Here is a 23,673-nt window from a genome sequence, read left to right as displayed (position 1 = left end):
ATATGATTGCAAAATTACACAGCGTACTTGCAATATTTCATATTTCATGTGATTTATACCCCCTTGAATATCCTTGAAAGACTCCATGAAGAGTTCCATTAAATGGATTGAACCATATTTTTTATCTGAGACTTGATATCCGCTTTCATTGATTGATTAAACGATCCAAATTTTATTTTTAAAATTTTTTTTTTAAATATTTTAACTTTTACTGACTTTTGACTTTTAATTGTCTGGTCTAATGACAACAGCTGAATTTTATTAAAAAAATATAACCTAAAAAATTATTTGAATGTCTATACAATAAAAATATTTTTATAAACTTTTTTATTTGAATCATCATGCACACAACTGGCAGTAAAAATCATGACAAAGAGCATAAAATTCTTCAAGAATATAAAAACACAAAACTGGCATTACTCATACCCTAAATGAAGTTTTCCCCATTCCATCAACCCTTCAAATCAACGACCCAATTCATTGCCCCTGTTTATTTTCCTGTCGGTAAAGAAAACTAAAGCCGGTGAAAGTAAAACATCGGTCGCTCAAAATCGTAAGCTGAATTGAAAGCCTTTGCCTGCGAAACATTTCCATCTATCACAATAATCAGCTCCCGAGAGAAATTTAGCTGTCCCTGTGGTATGAATAAAGGAAAACACACACACATACACACGCTAGGCAATGCAAAGCTGCTTCCAAAGGCTAGAAGAACCTTAAATTGCTAAATGGATTTTCAAGTCTTTAGTGGTTGAGAAAATGTTGCCAGCCGAATGTGGTCTGGTTGTCGTTGTACTCTCAAAAACGAAATAAGCAAAAAACTATTCCCCGGTTGCGGTTTTTGTGGTTGAATGCAGTCAGGATACCAGCGAGGAGCGTCGAGGTGGTAAGCATCCTTCTTTTCGGGGTTTCTCGGTTCGCATCCCAACGGATATAAATAAGCCTGGGCATAGGGCACCACCAATAAAGGAGTGGAACAAGGGCAGCCAACCAACAATGGAATGTGACAAATAGGCAATGATTGGATCTTGATAAGGGTATTTGTGGCGCAATGTTTTCTTTTGTGGTGAATTCTTCCCCATGCCGAGGATCATGCTTGTCTTTTTTTTTTTTTTTGTTGTTGGTGAATATCCTTTCGCAATTTGAAGTCAATTCGGGGTAAAACTTTTGCTTGGCTTTCGCTCGTTACGAAGGTGCATCCTGTTGCTTGTCCCTCCACGTTCGTACAATCGCACAATCAATCCCGTTGGGCTTTGGATTTGGGTTCCCGTTTCGCTTAATCCCGGGCAAGATTTTTCTAATTGTTTTCACGCATTTGAAGCACAACGAAGGCAAACCGAAGGAAACAAAGAAAGTGTTTTGACAGTTTTATATTGCCAATGTTTGATGACTTGTTCGACGAATGTATCTCGAGGCTGCTACTATAGAAAGAAAAACTAGAACCTCTTAAACAACACACAATAATTGCACATAAAAAAGTTGACAGATCCAATTAAATGTTTTACCCTTAAGCGGGCGCTTAAAGTGGGGAAGGATTATAGGGACAAAACTCTTATCTGCCAGGTACCTGAAACGATTTTCTAACCCACACACGAGGTCCTGATGGGGTCGAAAAAATTGCCAACATTTTTAACGGGCAAAGTTACCCTGCGGGGGGTTTGAATCAGATATTCGATCAGTGAAGAACATCTTATTGGAGAAAGTGCCACACAGTGGAAACAGCATCCTTGCAGATAATTCCAAGAAACAAAAAAACAAACGACCAAACAAATGTTTGCCAAACGAACAACTCTAAAGCAAATGACAATTTGATTAGTTTGAAGCCTGTAGCACTGCGACACGATGGCGCTGCCTAACCCTGCCTTACATAGGCCACACACCGGACACCGGGATTCCACACTCGCAACCGCCATGATTGGGACGAGGGTTTTTGTGGTCTGTGATTATGACAAGGTGCAACAGCGTTGGCCCTCCCGGCGTTGGCGATTTCCTGCTGCGAAGCCATTAACTTCAGACTAACCTTCTTCACGTGGTGGCCTGCAACGAGCCGAAGAAAGACAAAACCCAAAAGAGAGAATCAAAACCAGACCAATTTCCCATCCGAACCGTTCGGTTTGATGTACGATTGTTTCGATCCGGGGGATATATAATGAAGACCACTCGACACACTTGGAGAAGAAATATGACGAACCGGTCAGAGGTGTCAGATAAGATAGGTTATCTTGGGCACAGACGAATGAGCAAAGGAAGAGAAAAAAAAAAACGCACCACGCCAACAACACAAACTTTCGCACCTTTTGCTTGCCTGACGCCGTTTTGGACGCACGACCCTCCGGGCGATACTTGAGCATATACATTCGATGGCCAAAGTTATCACCTTTACCCCATGTCCGGTGTCGATTTGGATTTCGGGTAAGCTGGGTAAGAATTCCATCCCTGGCCGCACGTCGGTGGCCTGAAGCGCCCCGTCTGGACGCTACACAAGATCATCTACTCTGCATGCAGCAAACCACTTTTAACTGAACACCTTTAGCTGAGACTTTTCGGACCGAACACAGAGAACGCGTTCACACTGCTATCTACGTTATTGCTATCCTCGAGGATTACGCCGAAGTTTACGGCACGCACGGCCACAGAGCCTCGAATAATTGCCATCGGGAGCAGGTGAATCCGTTCGCGCTCCAGCATGTTTCCGTTTCGGTGAAGAACGCAATCGTTTTGACTTGACTTTTTCGTTGCGTTTCTCTTCTTTCCTTTGCTTCTCTGGGAAAATGTTTTTTGGGCCTGTTGTTTACTGCCGTGCTCGGCTGTTTTGGTTTTGTTTTTTCGTTTGCTTAAGTACAGTGTAGTTAGCAATTGCAAACCGGATGCATGTGGTGTGGCGATGAAGAATGTAAACAAAACGAAACATGCTGCAAAATGCACTGCATTTAAATGAAAAAGTTGTTTGAAGTGTGATAAAAAAGGTAACAAAAAAAACAAAAAGAATAAATAGTTGAGAATAAACTAATAAGAACATAAGAAGCTTAAGTACAAAACATAGGTGAATTTTGTTAGATGAATTTCCAAAATATGACAGGCCGTTCGATGATAAGAACAAACAATCTAAAATAGTTTTTTGACTGAATTGATTTGTTTAAATTTTTTTTTGTGGATGTTGACGAAACTTTTGCAAAATTCTGGTTTGATAATCCCTCTCTCTCTCTCTCTCTCTCTCTCTCTCTCTCTCTCTCTCTCTCTCTTTTCTTGGCATAACGCCTCCTTAAGATCATGCATGCCATTCCTGGCTTACTAGACTTAATGATTCCACGTAGTTCGATAGTCAGTCCTCAGTACGGGGGATTTGAACCCCGGCCCTGCCGTATGAAGACCTGCACCGTCTTGCTTGGGTACAACGTGGCGCATATTAAGATACGCTAACTTGGAGAAGATCTGCAATGTTTCAGTACTCTCTCACAACACAAATAATGATGAAATCAATGTAGTAACGAGTTAATGTCAATAAACGGATGACTTTAACAAACTACAATGAAATACTCCTCTAACTATAAATAAGTGATAGATCAGAAACCGTAATTCCAAGTCAATTTTACAGTCTAAATTCACGCACTTTGTGAAATCTGTCACCGTCTGACATCCTTGCTAGAATCCTTTCATTTTTAAGACTGCGTAGACAAGTCGGCTGGGGAAATTTTAGATTCTCGTTTGAGCTAGTTACGATTTGTTGGAGAGGATCGATTTTAGGCTTTTCAAATCTTCTCTTTATTCTCCGTTCAGAACTCCTATTTCCTATGACTTTAAGTAAAGTAGAAAAGAAATCTGTCCAAGGCTGGCCTCGTCCAACAAAAATTGATTATTCGGCTATTAAATCTTGAAAGGAAACATTTTACTTCATTATCTTTCTTTTCCCGTTTTTACCTGTGCCAAATGTACCCAGCAAGAACAAAATAAATTGAACAAAAATACAAGGAGTGCTGGTGCAAAGTAAGGGTAGCAAACCTGCCGACCAGCAGAGCTCCTCTTACGGCAGCTTTACGCAACCACTTAATTCACCTTGATTTGACTGAGTGAACTTTAAGGTCGTGGGATTTCGGTGCACTCGGAGCGTAACGTGCATCCTGGCCCGATGCTCATTCTCGCTCCATCTGCCAGCGCGACCGAATCTGCATACATCGAAACGGCAACCATCACTTCCGGTCAGTCACAGACCGGACCCGACGTCCACTTCGTCAGCCAGCAAACCTAAACCTAATCATTTTGCGCAGCAACTGACGGCAAATTGCAACCCATTTGCCATCGTTAACTCAATTCTTTGGACGGCTTCGAAGTTCAAAGTAATGTCCATTAGTTCGTTTTCCCTTCCGTGCGTTTTCCTGCCCGCGCCACCAGTGTAACCTAGCACCAGGGCCAAACCGTTCCATTAGTAGCAAGGTTTGGCGTTCCCTTGGTGTAACGAGATTTCTATCGTTTGCCTAACCATCTGTCGACATTTTTTGCAAACATTCTTCAGCTGCAGTTCTTTCCCTTGCCGGTTGTAGTGCCAGCAAAAGAAAACAAACCGGGCGCAAAATGTGAATCCAGCCCATCTAGCAGCCCCTGTAGGATGGGGAATGAAATCACGTGAAGCGAGTGTAGCTTTTTACGCATTACCCCATTGACATTAGTGGCCTCGTCCACTAACTACCGTTTCCGGACAACCATCAACCCACCCGACCTTCGGTTTTGGCGTCAATCAATGGTCAAGAGTGGCACGCCTTGTCTATGATCTATCCTCAAATTCCGGAAAGATGTAACTTTTGCTTTTGCCCAGCCACAAGGCTTTCTGGCGTCCTTTTGTCACCCGACATCCGAGGAGCGATGTTATCGGTTTTAATTTCTTAGCTCTCAGGCCAACCGTAAACCCAACTATCCCTGATGGAGTGTTAGTCTCCATTCCCTCCATTCTATCCATGCTCTAATGCGTTCGGAAACAGTGTTAAGGCTAATTTCAGCCTTCTTTGTCACCAAACACCGGGTCCGGGTGAGGTGAGAAATTTGCCACCATCAAAAGCATCTCCGGAAAGTGTCTTTGTATGTATGTGGATATTACACGGCGAGTGTTCCTTGGAAATTGGCTCAGATCCTGACAGACGATTGAAGGATTATAAGCGGAGGGCAAAAGGCGATGGATGTGAAAAAGATGTGGAAAAACAACAAGAGATTAAGACATTTGTGTGGTTTTTCGGGAAGGTTTGGCCGGAGTACGTACGTTCGGCACGGAGGTTTTTGTTTGGCTTGTTTAATCCGCAAACCGGGACGCAGTGCATCACATGGAAGAAGCATTTTGGTGTTTGCGTTTCATGTTCTCTGCTTGACCGAATTTTTATCTAATCCTGCATCAAAACTGGAACAATTGCAAGAAAGGATCTTCATTGAAAACTGATTTACGGTGTTTTTGTTGGTTAACCGGCCTTCGTAAAGATCTGTTATTGCTCACACCTTGCAGAGTAATGTTGAGGTTTAAAGGTACGGAACAGGGAAACCAGGAATGTAGTTTGTGACTCTTATTTACAGCAGCTGTTGTCAGGCATTTTGTCCGACAAATGGACTCAAAAGAATTGATTTTGGGAACGAAACATTGCGAACGAAATCAACAAACGTGCTAGAACATATCTTAAAAGACATTTCAAAACTTTACTGAGCCGTACCACATCTTTGGAGGATTAGTTGTTAGAGTTTGGTTGACGTCCCGACACAAATCCTCAACCCTTACATATGATTTATAAAGTCGTCAATCGAAATTGGTTTTAGCCATCATTCACAAAGGCCTCTTCTTCTTTGATTCGAAGGTTTTTGTCTCGAAGAACACTGTATAATGATGCTGTGCCATTTGTATGATATAATAAAACAATTCACAGCTTGCTCAAACGTTCTTCTGTCTCAGCTGTAGAACTCTCTTATTGATTTGCTATCTTATAACTTTAGAACCAAGGACTATCTTTGGCAGTGGCAGATATCCTGACGATGGTCAATGACACAAGGATACTACTATTCAAATATAGTTCAAGGATAGTCCTCCTTTAGGGCATCTTTTCCGTTGGTAGATATCCTGACGATCGCCAAAGGCATAAAGATATAAAGGTGCCGTATGATGAGGTTGCCGGGGCTCATGCCCCACCTATATGATGTTCGATAGGGATCCGTTTGGTATGAGGCCCGGAGCAGCACAACGAGGTTGTTGGCTGGTTCAGGGTCTGGACCGAAGATCCTAGAACAGGATGGGCGGTCTCGACAAGTCTCTTCAACGTACTTAATCATCAAATAGAAATTTAACTTGATTCTTCTGATTCTATGCAAGATATGTACACCTAAAAACAAAAGGAATGAAAGGATTGATGGCTTGAAGGCAGTGTTGGTAAGGTAAATGAGCAAACTGTGTGCATCTTCACAATGATTAGGGCGCCAATGGTAAGGCAAAAACCATACAATTGCTAAGCGCATGTTTTTAATAATGCTTAAAACTTCGGATTAAATCTCAAGTGTGTATTGATTCAAAATATCATCTTATATCATCCATCATAACAGAATTCCAATCCACTGCGTACTCTATTGCTCTGAATTTCAGATACTTGTATAAAAATGGTCCCACGTGTCGAGCATTAATTCTGTGTTAATTAAACACTAACCATTTTCCATTTCGCACCACACATTCATCACCACACCACGCACAACCTAAAACGAAATTAATCATAATTAAAGTAATAGTTTATCCACCCATTCGCAGGCCTACAGTTGTGATGAAAAATTACCGTAATTGTATCAGCTAAAATTTCAAAGCCAATTGCTCCACACTTTCACAGACAACAATCAATTTACGCACAATGACACACACCCAAACACACGCCAGGTTCACGTACGAGTCGAGCATCTGGAGCACTTGGAGCTGTACAAATATAACCGCAACGAAAGCGTCTCTGTCAGAAGCATGTAATCGTGTAAACAGCAATTAATCCAATGAAGATGACATGCGAAACGGAGTTGGCGAGTCGGCTGCGGATCGCTACGGAACCGTGCTGCTCTCGTGCATTGGAGATGACAGATAACGGATGAGAGCATTTAAGCAACCTGAAGCAAGTTGGTAACGATTTATTGTGTGGCACATTGTACACAAACGGCCGACGAGGCTTAGCATATATTTTATCGCCTCAAGTGGCACTGCATGCCCCAGCTCTTCCAGGGGAGGTCAGTGAATTGAAGCACGCAACACGTTTGGATAAAATGTGGACAATTATCGAAGCGACAGAAGAGATGTCTCAGGAGAAGGATTTACTTTAGGGTTCTTGGAAAATTCTAATGATTTAAAGGAAAAAAACAAATCTAAACCAACACCCTTCTGTGGGCTTTTCGATTGCATTCGAATAACCTATTCAGATTCTAGGATCGCTTCTGAGCAGAAGATCACCCGGCACGGACTCTAGGTCACCACAAATCATGCTAAAATTTATTCGCTTCCACCTCTCCAATCCAAACAAAGACCAATAAAATCTCGGTTGTAATTCACAGACTACTGATTGAGAAAGCACTCGCAAATACTCCCCAACATTCCTCCCCATCCGACCGCTTCCTAGGCTTGTGAGTGTTTTTGTGACAACATTCACAGAATGGGAAAGCACGTGGAAAGCTGTGGGAGAAAATGGTCGAGATAATCCTCCCGGAAACCAAATCAATTTTCATAGAGTGCCTCACGTGCCGGCCTGACCATGAGGTGTCGGCCGTAATTCTCGAACGCAAACGTCACGCCTACGCTGACCTACCCACCCGACCTCCCCCCGGTTGGCCATTTTCATCGTATATCAAGGATCTCGCTCGGCCCGTCGACTGACAACTCCCGTGTGGGTTTGGCCGAGAGTTGGCCAGAAGCTTCATCGCCTTCTTCCGGGTTTTATCTTCCTAGCGACGCTACACCGTGTACAGGACGACATCTTTCCACCGTCACGAGGTGCTAAATCACACAAACACACATCACGGCCTGCATCACCCATTAGCTTAGCTTCTTCTTCCCATCCACCACATCCATCCGGCCAATCCTTTTGTCCCTTCGGCAGGATCGTCCAACGCCCGTCACACATTCGGTCAGATTTTATCTTGCGGTTCACCTTGTGCAGCGTCATAAATTTTGGCGGTGTAATGTCGCGTGCTACCTTCGACCGAGCGCCCCAACCAGCCGGTGGCGTGTGATGGGGAGAAAATTGTGATTTATTGTTTGGGATGGATGGCAGTAAAAGTGGCCACAAAACAGTGGCACGCCACGAGTGACGAGTGGCCGGCTTCTACTTAGCGTACGCGGTTTGCATAGATCAACGAGGCGCGCGATGGCTTCTGATGTTTGGGGAGGCTTTCGCTTTTGACAGGCGAAAGGCGGAACCGTGTGGCCGAGATTACAATGCGCACGAAGATACGGTGTAGCGTTTTTGTTCGTGCCCGGCAGAGTAGTGAGTGGTATGCGGTGGCAAGCGGGGACGGACGATAGTGTAACAAATCACACATCCTTTAGTAGCTCGTAATAATTCAAATGGAACTGGTGCTAGGTGCAAGTTGACAGAACGGGGCTTCATTATTCGGCTTCCTGTGTTTTTAATGCCATCGTGATTTTCACGTATTTTCTTCAATTTCTTATTTGAATTATTATATGATAGTAAAGCATACAACGACTTAGTGCAGTTTAAAAATATAAGATAAGCTTGACCAGAGATTCGTATCAATGACTTCTAAAATACCTGTAGAATATCTCCCTTGACCGTACTCAAAGCTTTCGAGATGAATTTTTCAGTATTTTCACCATACCACCTACAAGCTCAAGTGGCTACTCCACTTAAAGTTATTAGGAAACAAAGTTTTACCACAACAGGACTATTGAAACCAGAAATAGTATTTCACGACCTACAGAGGAGACCCAGTTTGTATGGCACGGTACATAAGAAGAGATGATTCAAAGTTGCCAAGAAACAAATTTTCTTGGTAGTTATCCAACACCAAAACAAGATATTTAAACCCGGAAGTCAAGGATTTGGTCCAAAGAAATATCATGAGTCCTTGCATTCCGTTGTCATTTTAACGGATCGAAGGACTCTGCCCTTTTAGACAATCCACATGGACGGAGGCAGGCGTGTAGGGTCCTGCGTTGAAGTGTCCTCCAGAAAGACAATGAAATTGGATTGGCAAACGACGGCGTTAGAACGTCAGCGGTTACAAGGATTATCCACACCAGGAAAACCTCTCAAAGCGATTATAGCTCCTGATAATGAAGTGGAGTATATAAGTAATTCTAAAAGGAAAAATCAAAACTAAGCATTCAAAATGGAGTAAAGTTTTCTATAGCAAGTTCAAAGACAGATTCATCCATTATTTTCTCCATTCAGCTCTCTGAACGTTTTACATAAAGTTGTAATTACAATCCCGTTCAGCTGCAATTAATGCTGATGCTCCAATTAATTTTTAGAACAAATTTCTAATTCCGCGTAACACAAACAATTCTGTGTTGCCACCAGTGTTGTAGTGTTGTGGTGCTAGTTTTGCAAGTGATTTGATTTGCATTCACTGCGCTAAGATAAACTTGCACACGGATAACATGGTTGTCGCAAAACTTTAGCACCAGCACACAGCATGCTACACCAATTCGCTACCACTTCTGCTGCAATATTGTTCGCGCGTCCGGTTGCAACCACACCGGCCCCGGAAGTGAAACATTCATCGAGAGCTCATCCATCCAGCGAATCTAACGCCGAAAGCTCTGGACCGCCCGGACCGTATGTCATCAGAAAGTTGGGCGCCAAAGTAAGCACCCACACACTCGGTACACACGGACAGCAATCACGTGCTGCCATCACCAACTTTCCCGTAGGGAAAGGTCGTGACAGCAGACCGTGTCCTGGTTCGCTGTCGAACCGCGCCACAAGATAACCGCTCGACTGTTCAAGGTTCGGAACATTGGCATTCTGTGAGGTGTCCTAGGTTCGTATCGGGCTCATCCATCGACCCGAAACCAACAACCAGGGTGAGTGTGTGTTGATGATTTATCGAACCGGGGCAGGGAGAAAACTATTTATCATAAATCAAACTTTTAATTAGATAACAAAACATACGCTTGTGACTAGCGCGGTCCGATGACGGGCGCCCGATGACAGTGCGGCACATATGGGCTTATGCGGGGTTTTTGAAGTTTGTCAACCTCATAAACGGGACCCGGGCCCTCGCGTTCCCAGCTCGCAGGAGCAGATCGCAAAAGGTTTGATTCTCATCGGCGGGTAGATGGCGGACGGTTGAGATGGGTTTTAGTGTTGATAGTTATGAAAGCATCAACATAATATCCATCATGTGTCTTCCGCTGCACAATGAGGGTCATAAATAAGACAGAATTTGAGCCGGGAAAAGACGTATGCTGTATTTTTACGGTTTTTTGCATATCAAAATTAATTCTATAAAACAATCGCTTTATTACTCAAGAATTTTATTTTTTCGAAGGCCTCCAGGAAGTAGGAAGAGATATTGAAACCCATTTCATTTTGCCCACTATAAATCCCACTGTGCGCGTTGAAACTTATAGCTTCCACGTTACGCAGCTGTTGGCTTTAATGAATTTTGCTAATTAATTTCAACTATTTAGTGACAGGCTTTGTTGTTCCCACCGTGACGACATCGATTTTACCAACTGCATTGGCTAAACCGTGTGTTCACCCATGTCAAAACACTCTTCAGCCCAGACGAGCTCCGGGTATGTGTCGTTGAAAAACATCACGGGAAGCAAGGGACACCGTGCGGAAGGCGGAACCATCCAAAAACGGAAACGACGCACCCGAAACGTTCCACACACATGTGACGCAAATCATTAGTTCCAAACGGCAAACAGACATACACACTCACACTCGCACACACACGTGTTACTGCGATGCCTATCGGGCGGGATTGATTTTGGTCGGATACTTCCGAATCGAACACGCCAGGCGTTAGTTCTCACACCTCAGCAATGGAGCCACCCAACGAATCGAGGTGCCTTGGGCCCCCCAAAAGAGGTTTTCCAAGTCGACATGCTCCCCAAAAAACACACCTTTTTTGCTAAGATGCGTTTAAGTGTGTGTGTGTGCGGGCTTTTTTGTCTTCTTTTCCATCTTAGCTTGCGTCGGTGGGCGAACCTCAACATCTGGGGTAGCATTTCCACCGTCCTCCCGGACCCCGGAACGCAAGTGTGAACAGGCGGCACCGGAACGCCGAAATCATCTACGGTTCGCTGAGCGCCTCCGGTAACGCTCCACTGCCATTCGGGGTGACATTTCGACGGGATGATGACGGTTTATGTTTTGCCCGGGGATCTTGGGACCCTTGGCGGCACACCCCGGCGGAGGGGAACAGTGAGAGTTTTTGCTTCTTTATAAAATTTTATGTCCTCACGGAGGCGGCTGCTTCACGAGTCAAATATCCAATATGTGCGCCAAACTTTGAAATAAGAATCGGCTCAGTGAAGCCGATATTTTTTTGGCGAAGGATGCCGGGCATGAATATGCATACGCTTCATAGATTTTGACAACACGCTTTAATGAACTGCCGATCATGTGCTGTACGCGCGGTTTAACGGTTCTGCCGGTAGAACGCTGTAAAATGTTATAGTTGACAGCCAATCACGAATCAATGGAGAAATTATGCGACTGGATGGAGCGCGGGGCTGGCGATGAGCGGGCTAAGTAGTTGCGAAAATGATACGGTGAAGTATGAGGCAACGATTTTTGAAGAAATTATATAAAAGGAGCATACAGCATCACAAACAGCTGCTACATGAAGGACCATGCAAGAGAAAATATTAAGCAGGACCTTGAGTTCTTAAGCTTCAGGCAAGCCATAACCTTCAAGAGATTTTGAACTGTCGTATCTGACTCTTTTGACTTAGTTCATCATCATTTAGATAGACAGTCCTGCTTACAACCGGAGTAGATGCTTTTTATTTGGACTAGAATCTTTCCAACATAGAATAATTGCGGTGTATATTCCTTCATAAAATTACAACTGAGATCCTTAACGCCCTATCGTTATTTCCTCCTATCTCTAGGTAGAAAGTAAAAGGTTATTGACTGATATGACGATACTTTAGAAATACAACATATTGTACTAGCGATCCAGTTATCCCACTTCGCGGTCTTGGCTGCTGCAACAATCGTCAAATTGTCTTGCACGGTCGTCTAACAATCCATAAACTTGATGGTGGTGGCGGACGCATCAATCCCATCACTCCATCTCAGTTTGGGCCTTCCACGCCTTCTCTGTTCGTATGGATGGCCTTAAAGGACTTAACGGACGGTGTCATTCTCATGACGTGACCATCACACCGGAGCCCGGCGACACTCATTAGCTACACAATTGTGAGATCACTGGACAGTTTCTCCGTTGTCTTTACAACTATTCTGAGCATCTTCCTCTCGAACGCGACTAAGTCTCAGAGGCATATATGACTTTAAATGTTCGATACAATCCCAGCTTCGTCCGTCGCAGCTAGTATTTGAGCGGAGCAGTTTCCAAACCAAGGAATGAAGAAAAAAGAGAGAAAAAATTAATCAATTAATAACAAAAATGTCTACTTTCTTCTAACTTTTTTTTTGGCCTACAATATCTTTTTTTTTATTAAAGCTTACTGGAACTTTTTAACACGACGTATTCGGACAGCTAGGTACATTCTTCTAATATAAAATGATGTCCTGTTTTCCGCACGATTTCTATTAAACGTTGTACATAATCGCCCATCACCCTTTGATGCTCTTTCCTTAAATTCCTCCATCATCCTTTCCCACAAACTGAAAGATTTACATCGATGCATACCGAGAAATGAGTATGGTTCTTGTCAAATGTCCCCTTTTTTCCATCCCGAATCTATCCCCCGGGGGGCCGTCCCAACCACCAAGGATCATAATTTCTTCTTTTCAGACGTACAGAAAAAAAAAAAACAAAATTGAAAACAGCACAAAATATAAAATTGCTTTGAACAGCCACCTCGAAAAAGGCAAGCTATTAGAAAGATAGAGGAACGCAAAACGAATATCCCACTGCAACGACTCAATGGTCCATGGAAACGGTCGGTAGTCGGCCGTAAGCTTCCTGCACCTACCGGTACGGGGTGATAAAAATATAAATTCCCCAAGCCTTTATCCCGGCTAGGGCGGAAAGGAAAAATCCACCCGCTGCCGCCGAGCAGTACACACGCGACTTACAGCCAAAAAAAAAGGGAAACGATTTATGAATAAATCATTCGAAGACTTATGCAAACAGGGGACAATCCGTAAGTAGTAAAAGTAGTGGTTGTAGTCGATGGACGTGGGGATGCTTTTTTCTTCAAAGAATCGGAACATTGAAACTCACTCGCTTTTCAGCGTTCAGCCGCGCAGAAAAGATAGCAGCAACTTGGCCGCGATGATGATGGTATAAAATATTCAAATGAAATTTTCGATTCATTTCGTCCCAGCTGCTCCCGCGTGTTACTCCCGTTCACGACGATAAAGGTTACAGCTAAACTCTCTTTCTCTCTCGCTCTTTAAGGGGATTTTTCCGCTTTTCTTTTTACTCACCCCCAGCGTGCTGCAGAGGGAAGGAACATCCACCCTAGACTCCCCGGTGGCACTTTGTCAAATAGAACAATGACTACAATGGATAAAAGCAATACGCCAAACACCCAGCCAGCCAGCCAGCCAGCATGATGGAAAGCCTCGTTGCGCGCGGTGTAAGCATTAAAGGTATGTTTGGTCACCCTACTGTGTTACGTCCACACACACACACACACACACACACCTGCGGACGGGAATATTTAAGCAAACAGGAAGACATTATGCCGGCATTAACCGACCGCAAGTGGTGCCGTTGACACAAGTGGTTGACGCTTCCGGCCGCAAGGATTCGAAGGCGGCGTCGGCCGTGTCCAGAGCTGGCATGAAAGGTGCTTTGAAATCCTCCCGACCCCGGAAGTGGCTTTGCTCGGTCAGCCTAATGTCGATATTTGAGCACGGACTCCCGCATGGAATACAAAAGGCGAAAGGAGCACAGCAAAAGAAGCAACAACGGATGCATCCCTTTTTTTAACGGAATCAGATTGACCAATAGCTTCTCGTGATTGAGAATTGCCATGGCAAGAAAAACGGCAGGTCATGAATAATGGAGCATCCTGAACCATTTCCATTATCCTGCGGACGATGCATATTGTAAAGCGTTTTTCCAAGATTTTGGTGTGTTTGGTCAACTGTCAAAGGGATGTGGTGTAATATTTTTTATTCATTTTTGATAGTAGATATCCAGAAGATCTTATAGGATAATATTTATTTTCTTCGTAATCCTATGCATCAACTAGTTCTTTGAGGTTTAGGTTTTCGTCCTAAATTAGTTAAATGATCAAATAACTTAAAGAAACATATCTTGTAGTAAAATCAAGTCACTTATGGCTTCCTGTGAATTGATTTTACCCGTGCCTGAATAGTCAGTCCTGCGTGCGGGGAGGCGGTCTGGGGATGGGGTTTGATGCTCGATCCTGTGCCGTATGTAGTCTGGCGTCGCTGTCGCTTCGGTCGCTGAAAGCCATACTTAGTCCCTAGCTCATAACATAAGTGCTGGTTTAGTGACTCTTTCGACGAGTCTCCACAAAAACCACCATTCAATGTTGAGTAGCCTCATCGTCAATAAATGACTAATTCACAATTAGTTAAATTTATCGAACTTCAAGAAATTCGGTAATTTTTTACAGAGACAAAAGTTGTTTTCAAGATCAGCTGCTGTGAAGATCACCACACTGGGAGGCATGAAGAGTAACGTACTGAGAATGCCTAATTCCACCCAAAAGAGAAGTCCGATGCGAAGGAAGCCTTAGGAGATCTCCAAAATTACCTACAAGTTCATTGTTGTATTGTTTAAAACCATCACAGATAATAGGTAGGTACCGCCTACATGGAAGATCAAAATAAGACTTTGGGGACTAACAAGCTGATAACTCCTAGATGCCTATAAAAAAGAAAGCTGCAGGCTTGGAAACTGGTGAAGTGTTCCAATTGCGTTATGTAAAAATTTCTTTGAGATCAGGTAAGTACTCAATTAAGCTCTGCTATGAAAAGTAGTTTCAAAGAAGTCTACTTTTAATGTACTTACTGTACTACTTCAGAAAAACGGATACTTCAAAACTAGGCTGGAAGTTGAAGATTTTGTTTAGGATTAAAACATAACTCTCAACCCTGTTTTATTTTAAGTTATATTCTATACAATTTGGTACGAAAAATGAGACTGTAAATTTGTAAATTGGAAAATTGGAATTTTAAATTGTAAATTTAAGTTTTCTTCTTATTTGGCTCTTCAACCTCAAAAAGTTTCAGCCTACCATTTTTTGCGAAAAGTTTCAGTCTGACGTTTTATTTGTAGTAATATTCCATGTACTGATATTTGACAAGTTGGTACCGATGTTTCTGAAAAACGTTTATTCAATTTCAGTAATTAAACTTAAAAATTGAACGAAACTCCTCGAATTTAGCATACGGATCAACAAATCAAATCAGAGAACCAATAAACAAATTAGATTTTGACAGGTTAATTTAATTAAAGGTTGTTTGAAAAATATTGAATGCGTGCACTCTAAACATACCACCGTGCAATCGAATCAAACGAAAATCTACCCAAAAATCGGTCGCTGTTTTCCCCACCGTGTTTATATGTGTATTTAATCTCTTTCAATACAGCCATCCAACCGACTACCGACTCACCTCAACAGTGCATCCCCCCAGAATGGACCAACAATGTATTCAATGTACGTAAATATTCCCGCGAAATCGAAATCGAAAACAACGAAACGGAAAATTAATACTCCGTGCAATGTCGGGAAATATTACAGCTGACAGGAAGTGGCTGCCTATCACGTGTGCACATCAGCGACCCCATACCACGGCCAGAACTTTTGGGAACTCCCGGCCACTGCGGCCCAGAATGTTGCCCCGTCAGTGGAATGCCTTCAAGTGAAAGTATCACATTTCGCTTTCGCCATCAGCAAACCCGAAAGCCGGGCCCAGACCGCTCGCTCGTCCGATTGGACTTTGGATGTTTTCTTTTTTGTCCTGAGTTGAGTCCCGGATAAAGATGGTTTTTGCTATTCTTCGTTTTTTTTTTTTTGCTGCTTAGCTGCTGTCCCTAATAATGGTTACGGGCCGAGGAGAAGAAAAAAGCCACATACCGAACCAAACTTCCGGTAATTTACAATTGAGATTATTACATTCGGCTTTCGCTTATTTCCTTTCATTATTTTGCTCGTGCTTCTTCAGGGGGGGAGTTTTCGTTTTATACTCTTTTTGCCTACTTTCCTGGCTGCTGTTTTGTTGCTTTCACCAGACCTTAAGACCTCGAGCCTTTCCGGTTCTTACTTTTCTTATCTGGCGCATTGGTCCCCCGAGGGAAGGAACGCTATTTTGCCTGCCATTTTCGTCTCTCTTTTTTTTTGCAGGGATGTTTTTGGCCCCCGTTTGTGCCATCCCTTCGGCCAATAATATGCTACCGGTAATGAGGCCGGCCCGGACCGGTATTCGTCGAACAAGGCTCTCTCTCTCTCTCTATCTCTCGTCGGCTAAATCTTTTGAGCTCTTGGCGCGTCGCGTGGGTGTGCTCGAGCCGAGCCGTGTTTGCAGTTCTTTTGCTATTCCCTTCGCTCGGTCTATGCTTCAGCGCGCTTTCGCCAGAACTCGAAGCGGGCAGCACAAAATTGAGAAACAAACAACCGGCTTAGGCGTAATCTACTTTCGACAAGTCTTTACCATTCCATTCGCAGCTAGTCAGCACATTTTCCGAGCACGGGCGCAATAATGCGTGCAGCGGCCGCCGCAACAGCAACACAAAAAAACGGAATCAGAACCGAAAAGCCTAGAAACCGTGCGCAAAAAGTCATAAAGCCATCAGGTTCGACCGGAAACCGGAACTTTACCCTACTGACGGCTAAATCGCTTCGTACCCTGCAACTGACACAATATTTGGCAAATTTATTACTTTTGAACCGGTTTTTTTTGTTTTCTATTGTACGCGCACCAAAAGTTTGGTTATTAGCTGCAAATAGAAGAACGGGTACTGTTATCACGGTGTTCTTGTGCATCGGTTTAAAAGCTTTTTAACTCAAGCTCGAGCGGCTTTCGGTTCTAGGAAATCTATTAGCTCATGGCAAGGGCCCGAATTCTAGGGAATTGCTACATTCTTCATTATTATTTGTATTATGTTTTAAGAATAGAGAGTCTGTACTGATACTGAACATTCCAATAAAACAAATACGAAACTCTTGAAGTCACTGCTCTCTTGAAGATTTCTCTTTATTTATGGCATTAATGATTTTCCCCATTTTTCGTGATTTGTATACACTTGAATCCAGATATCCAGACCCTTCAATCCAGATTGTAGTAATGGGAAGAAGAAGGATCCATTCCACCTGCTTATTCCTATGCATTCATCTTCCTGAAAGAAGGATATTTTATCAAATCTTTGACGATTCAGAAGCCTATAAAATATGATCTGAGAAGTTGTAGTTGTATTGTAGTATTGGACCAGTATTTAAAAGGATTCGTGAGAAAAAAGGCCTAGAATTTAAGACCCGATTTAAAGTTGTAAACTTCGCTTGTTCAAGGTTTTGATGCTAAAGTTCTATAGCTACGTAATAAACGTATTTCAGCTCCAATGTCTGTTATACTCTGAGGTATCTGCTTCTTCCCTGGGATTAGAAGCGCGAAAGATCTTCTATTTCTAGCTTCCTGTAGCATGATGTTTTCCGTAGCTGGAGGTTTGACCTACGTGCAGGGAGACGTTCTGAAGAGTATGAGTTATGACCTTAACTTTTATTAAAGCCGCGTGGTTTTAGAGACCTTGTCAGCTCTTGCGTTGATTCAGTGGTGGCTTTAGCGTTTTGAGATACTGATGGCTGCAAAGGGCCTTGCTTGTAAAGGACTCATGGAATGACTTTCGTCAAGGGTAATAGTTTAAAGGATTTGCTACAGAACTTCAACCAAAAGACCTCCTGGAGAAGCATTGATACCTTTCACAATCCATCTCTGAAATGCTTAATCTACCACTGCATTGATAACCAGAGCATAACGGATTGGCTGACCTAAGGATCATCTTAATCGCATAACCAAATGCAAAATCAAATTTAGGTGCTAGAATTTTTGAGACGCGAGGCAGCCCGGTGGTAGAAGCAACAGCGGCGCCGTTCTTCATACGGCAGTACCGGAGTTCAAATCTGATCCGGAATCATCTCCTTAAATCTAGTAATCCAGAAGTGACAGGCTCTTTGAGAAATTTTTGTGAATGCTTTAAATTTAACTGTCGTTGAAGAATATTTGTTAGAGTTCATCAGTTTAACGAGGATTACTCCTAAATATTACCCACTTTCTTGACATATTTACTGTTATAAAAAAGGCTTAATAAATAATAATATATATTTTTCCAAATACTGTAAACGTCCTACATACCTTGAAAGAAAGTAAACCCTTTAAAATTTAAAAATAAAACCGTTGCAAAAATGAAATACCACCTTTAACCTTCATCAGCTTCGCTGAATTTAAAGTTAATACATTTTCTTCCACTCTTCCTGCATTTTTTTGCATCGAAAGAACTACCGGGCAACAATCTTTCTCTCCCATAAGACCCTTAATGATGAATGGGATAAAATTAGAAGCGCTGGTTCCAAAATATTAATTGGAAAAATCGATCGGCTCGATTAGAAAATGATTATGACAAATGAAGGTTTGCAGTCGAAACCAGCGGCAACCAAACAAAAACCCCGAAAGCGATAGAATATCATGTTCGAGGCAGTTCGTTTGTTTTTCCCGACCCCATTTTCCCAAAATCCGGAGGCTTGCTCTATCGATCGATCACAGTCAAGACCTGCGAGCCGTACGGCAACCGACGACTGAATCGAACCCCGAAAATCCCTTATTTCTTTACCGGAACTCAAAGGAATAATCATAATTCCCGTGTAAACATCGTCCAATCGGGCACCGGGCGGGAGAAATGTCCTTTTTCTCTTTGCGGTCGACAAAAGACGTTGCCTAGTTCCCTTTTTTTTTTCGATGCCCCTTCCACACTGTCCACATCCATATCCGATGCGCACTTCCGCGATCACTACCCCTGGTTGCGGTACCGGAGATACGCTAGAACGTGCTGCTGGCCGCTGGTATCAAAGGTGGGATTGTATGACAAATTATCTTCAGCCCATCGCATCAGCGACGGATCGATACGCCGAGATCAGAAGGCCGACCATAACCTTCTTATGGTATTAGAACAATTTACCGTCATTTAATCGTTATTGAGCATCACTTCCGGTTGCCGGTGGTTCTGCCGGCGATTATTCCAGCTCCAATCGTTTTGAATAGACAGCCGTGGAAGGAAGCGAAGAGAACTGATTTTCGATATTTATGTCTGGTCCGCAAGCCGGAGAAAAGGACGATTTAGTCAAACCTTATTTTGCCCTTTTATTCTGCTCCCTTTGCTTATTTCTAAGCATTTGTATGAACCAACAACCTTTCGATTGTCGAACAATCGAGCACACGTGAATCGGATGTGCGGACATAATGCACCTTTTCATCTGGTCACCCGGACTTCAGGTTTATAAATTTGATTCTTCCGATCATTCTCTACCCATCGAATGCCGGCTAAAATGTGGTACACATCGATTGAGCTATTGTCAACGTCTGTCTCTCTCTCTGGTCCCTCTGTGGCACTCACTGAAAGTTCAATTGCATTTTCACCTTCATACCGGAGCAACAACCACACAAAAAAACTGCTCGCTACGGCTGCCGTTTTATTGCACTTCCTTCCTTTTTTTTCTGCTGCCTAAGTCCACATTTGCTCACCATTCATCGACCTGCTTCCAGGACTGTCGCTTTTCACTGCACTGAAACTCATAAATCAAACCAAAACCAGCGCAACAGCGAACAATGGCGAAATAAAAACCTCGCACCTTTTGACGGCACCCGAAACGGGACCAGATTCTCCCAAACCTGGTGGAACACGGTGCATGGTGTCGCGTCCATCTGTCCGTTTCCCCCGGTATTCAATTCAATTCAAATTCATTATTGAATTTATCTCCGGGTTTTGTAGAATACATACACACCCACAAGGACTGTTCCCATTCGGGCGGACGGACATGACCTGCCTCCAGAAAGTACACGGAATGGAATTTGATATCAATGTTTGATATCCTACAACATGCGGCCTGTAGCGGACTTCCGGTGGATGACAGTCGGCAAGTCGGCAACCAAAGCGGATGGACGTGTATCATATGAAGGTTTTTTTCCATTCTTAAATTCATTGCATCGTAAAATACATGGAAATGTACATTGAAGAAGAACAATTTCCATCCGACAGTGGGCTTTATGAAGATTTTAGCTGAAAGTTTTGCATCAAAAGTGTCTTTGTTTTTAAATTACTTAAAATACATTAAAAATGCTTTGGTAAATTTCAAGATTTGTCCTGGTTTCTGGACCAGTTCTGAGTAAAATCAAGACAAAAGCGAACAAGACAACACAATGAGCTTTGACACGACGATGAGATGATTAACCTTCTAAACCGGTTTCTGTTGTTGTTCTAAACGACTTTACATTAAAAATGTAATATTTACAGGGTATTAAAGAAATATTTCACTGATAAATCGTGAAGTGCGTGAAGTGAGATAGAAGGACGCATGGATGATGATCAAATTGGGTTCGACCTACGCATTCCTATAAAACATTTCCGGAAAAAGCCTCCCAACTTCCCACACTTCTCAAACCTGAGCCCCTGGGCCTATTTGGTTCGTAGCGAAATCAGAAGAGATTCCAATAGAACATCCAGCAACACCAAAGGGGAGTTAGTCATAAAAATAATATCCATTTTTGAGACCATTCCCACGAAGATAGTGTCCAGAGCCGGTGTTCCAGGTGCCGGTTCTCTAGCAAACTATCATATTTGACTTGAACACCCTGTATTTTCGTTTCTTTAAACGTTGTGGTACCAAGCATTGACCATCTCAACAAGGCTCACTAAAAGCAGTTGAACAGAATACTAGGACAAAAAAAGAGCGCTCGATACGAACACAAACATATCCTGAATATTTGGTCCAATATCTGCATTTGGCACGCAAAGACAAATGCTGCCAATTTCTCAAATGGTCCTTCATCTTGATGCTGAATACGACATGCTGTTTTTCTTTACCTTCAAAATGGACTTGGGACAAAAAATAGCAGCCACGCCATCGCATCCTCCTAGACTCCAATCTTGATCCACCATCATACAAACACAAACACACACATGAGCTCAGACTTTTCATGATCGTCCCAAAGATCGTCCTGCCGGATAGGTAAGCGTGGTAGTAAACGTGTCTGGCCGAAAACGATTGCTCGGGGGGAATCGAAGAGGAACCGACGGTCCTACCATTCCTTACGTGCGAAAATTTTCGGACCTCGGACGAGACGAGCGCCGCAAAAGCCGGAAGAGATATACATTTATTATCATGTGCACATTATGGTTTATTCTCCAGGTTTGCCCAAGAATGCGAAAAACCCTCGGCAGTCGACCAGGAGTCTCTGCCCTGCCGGAACGGATGTTTGTTTATATGAATAAATGTTTTCGATGCCTTCTGCTGTTTCTATGGCAGTATGGCAAAGCCGGGGACAGCAACAATCCTGAGCTGAGGCAGTGGGAATCAGATGCGGAAGGACACAAAACATCCAGACATGTACCAACACTCTCTAGTACGCCCCGGTAGCGCACAATAAGCGTCCACTAGCGCTCATACGCAGAGCGGCCCGAGTGCCCGAGAATAGGGATTACGGAGGAATCACAGGGGCAGAAGATATTTATAGCTTCGGGGAGTCTTTTATGTTCGTCTGGTCCTTCCTGGCTGGCTGGGTTGGTTGGGCCGGCTCGGCCTGCAGCTTCCACGTGACCCGCACCACAATCCACGGTCGGTTGAAGGGATGAACATTGTCGGTGTGTGTACATTTTTATTTCACGCCATATTCCAACCATCGCTAAGGAGAGTGTGTCTGGGCTATCGCACTATTCCCCTTCAGGACGATTGCCTGACGATGTCGTCGTTTGCACACAGGGCCTTTTTCCCTCCAGCATCGGCAGCTTATCGAATGCATTCACGGTGGAGGAATATTTTTAGGACGCGTTCTTGAGTGTGGTGCAGTATGTGCATTCGTAGCAAATGGGAAGCACAGGGCGCGGGATGCATCCCAAAAAGGGGCAGGAGCACGAGCGGGTGACTCCAAGACAGAGTAAACAAATCCCTCGGCACCGATTCAAGGATCCAGAGGTCTTTAACGCACGGTAGGCTGCCGTGATGGTTCTTAGGTGTGCGGCAAGCCATTGAGTGCGATGCAGTTATTTATGTTGCACCAGTAGACGCTGGGTCGAACTATGGGCTTTCCAAAGATTTTCGGAAACTTGTGGACAAATATCGGATTTTTGTTTTTATTAATGATTGTATCGCTTCCTGAATCAAGTAGCGATATTCAAACCTTATTGAGATTTCGATTCTATTTGTCTTAGAGACATGGCCACAGAGCAAAACAGATAAAAATTCAATGTAAAAATTGATCTATACATCATGACAAGAATTGAGAAGCTAGATCATAAACGAAGAAACTTTGAGTCCGCCTTATATTATATTGTAATCCTGACTATGGCCATATTTAATAAATCTACTACATCATAATTACCAATGAAAAATATCAAAAAATGTTTAAAATAATTATTTACATTTTAGGATTCCGTTTTTAAGCATTATTAACAACCAGAAGAGCCAATTTCCCACAGTGTTTTACATTCCGAAAGCAACGACCGAATTCCTGCCGAGCGTTACGCCAGTCACGATTGCCCGTTACCGAACGCGTGGCAAACTCCCCAAAGACAGGACATGCCGTGAGCCCGTGATGTTTCTTCCTTATTTTATTTTCCACTAGCGCCACCGAAGCTATTGATTTTCATGTAAATGTCCGCTGTACTGCCAGGGGTGCTGTCGTGACATCGAAAAATCCCTTTCGAACGAAGAATCGTCGCCGTCGCTACGTTGCTCTGTTCCCTATTTTTGTCGAACAACACGGCAACTGCACTATTTTGAATGCAGCCGGCAGACAACACTGCACTTCCGTTTCGGTGATGGTGGCGAGAAAAAAAGGGATCAAAGGGATCGTACACACCCAGGGTTTGCTAGGCGCAACAAATCTATGCGCACGGAAGTGGTACCGTGACAATGAACTTGGCTGACGTTGATTTAAGTGCGCAAACCCGCGACCCCCCGGCACACGGTTATTTATGCTAATTGCCCCAAAATTAACCTAATGGTTGATTGAAGGGTACAGCAACGCTTTTACCGCACAGCGGCAGTCGCACGGTCAGGATGCACGCCCTTAACCATTTTTATCTGCTCTGCTTTGACTTTGACTTCTGGTTACAATCGGTTGGTGGCGCTCGATCCTTTCCCGTATGGGTGTTTGAGTGCTAAGGCTAAAGCACGCAAAAGGGAAAGTAGAGAAAAAAAGCTGTTTTTCAAACGGGTAAAAATCTGATTTGCATTTCAATGATACAACTGGCCGGATGACGATTTACCTGCGCTACAGGGAAACAGGGAAGCAGAAGTAATTGAATCGTTTTTCCCACCCGTTGATTGGACATAAT

At 43.3% G+C, this 23,673-nt stretch overlaps 1 long non-coding RNA gene across 1 annotated transcript; it reads right to left on the bottom strand.

Moving 5' to 3' along the window:
- Positions 1-1,098: 1,098 nt before the first annotated feature.
- On the bottom strand, positions 1,099-2,545 carry LOC118504134. Its single transcript, XR_004905267.1, has 2 exons — positions 2,292-2,545; positions 1,099-2,034 (listed from the first exon to the last, which is right to left on the bottom strand). It is a non-coding gene; the product is annotated as an uncharacterized LOC118504134 (long non-coding RNA).
- Positions 2,546-23,673: the final 21,128 nt, after the last annotated feature.

Source organism: Anopheles stephensi, chromosome 2, assembly GCF_013141755.1.
Source record: "Anopheles stephensi strain Indian chromosome 2, UCI_ANSTEP_V1.0, whole genome shotgun sequence".
In the NCBI taxonomy this organism is placed as follows: Eukaryota; Metazoa; Arthropoda; class Insecta; order Diptera; family Culicidae; genus Anopheles; species Anopheles stephensi.
This window is presented reverse-complemented; position numbering and strand designations above follow the sequence as displayed.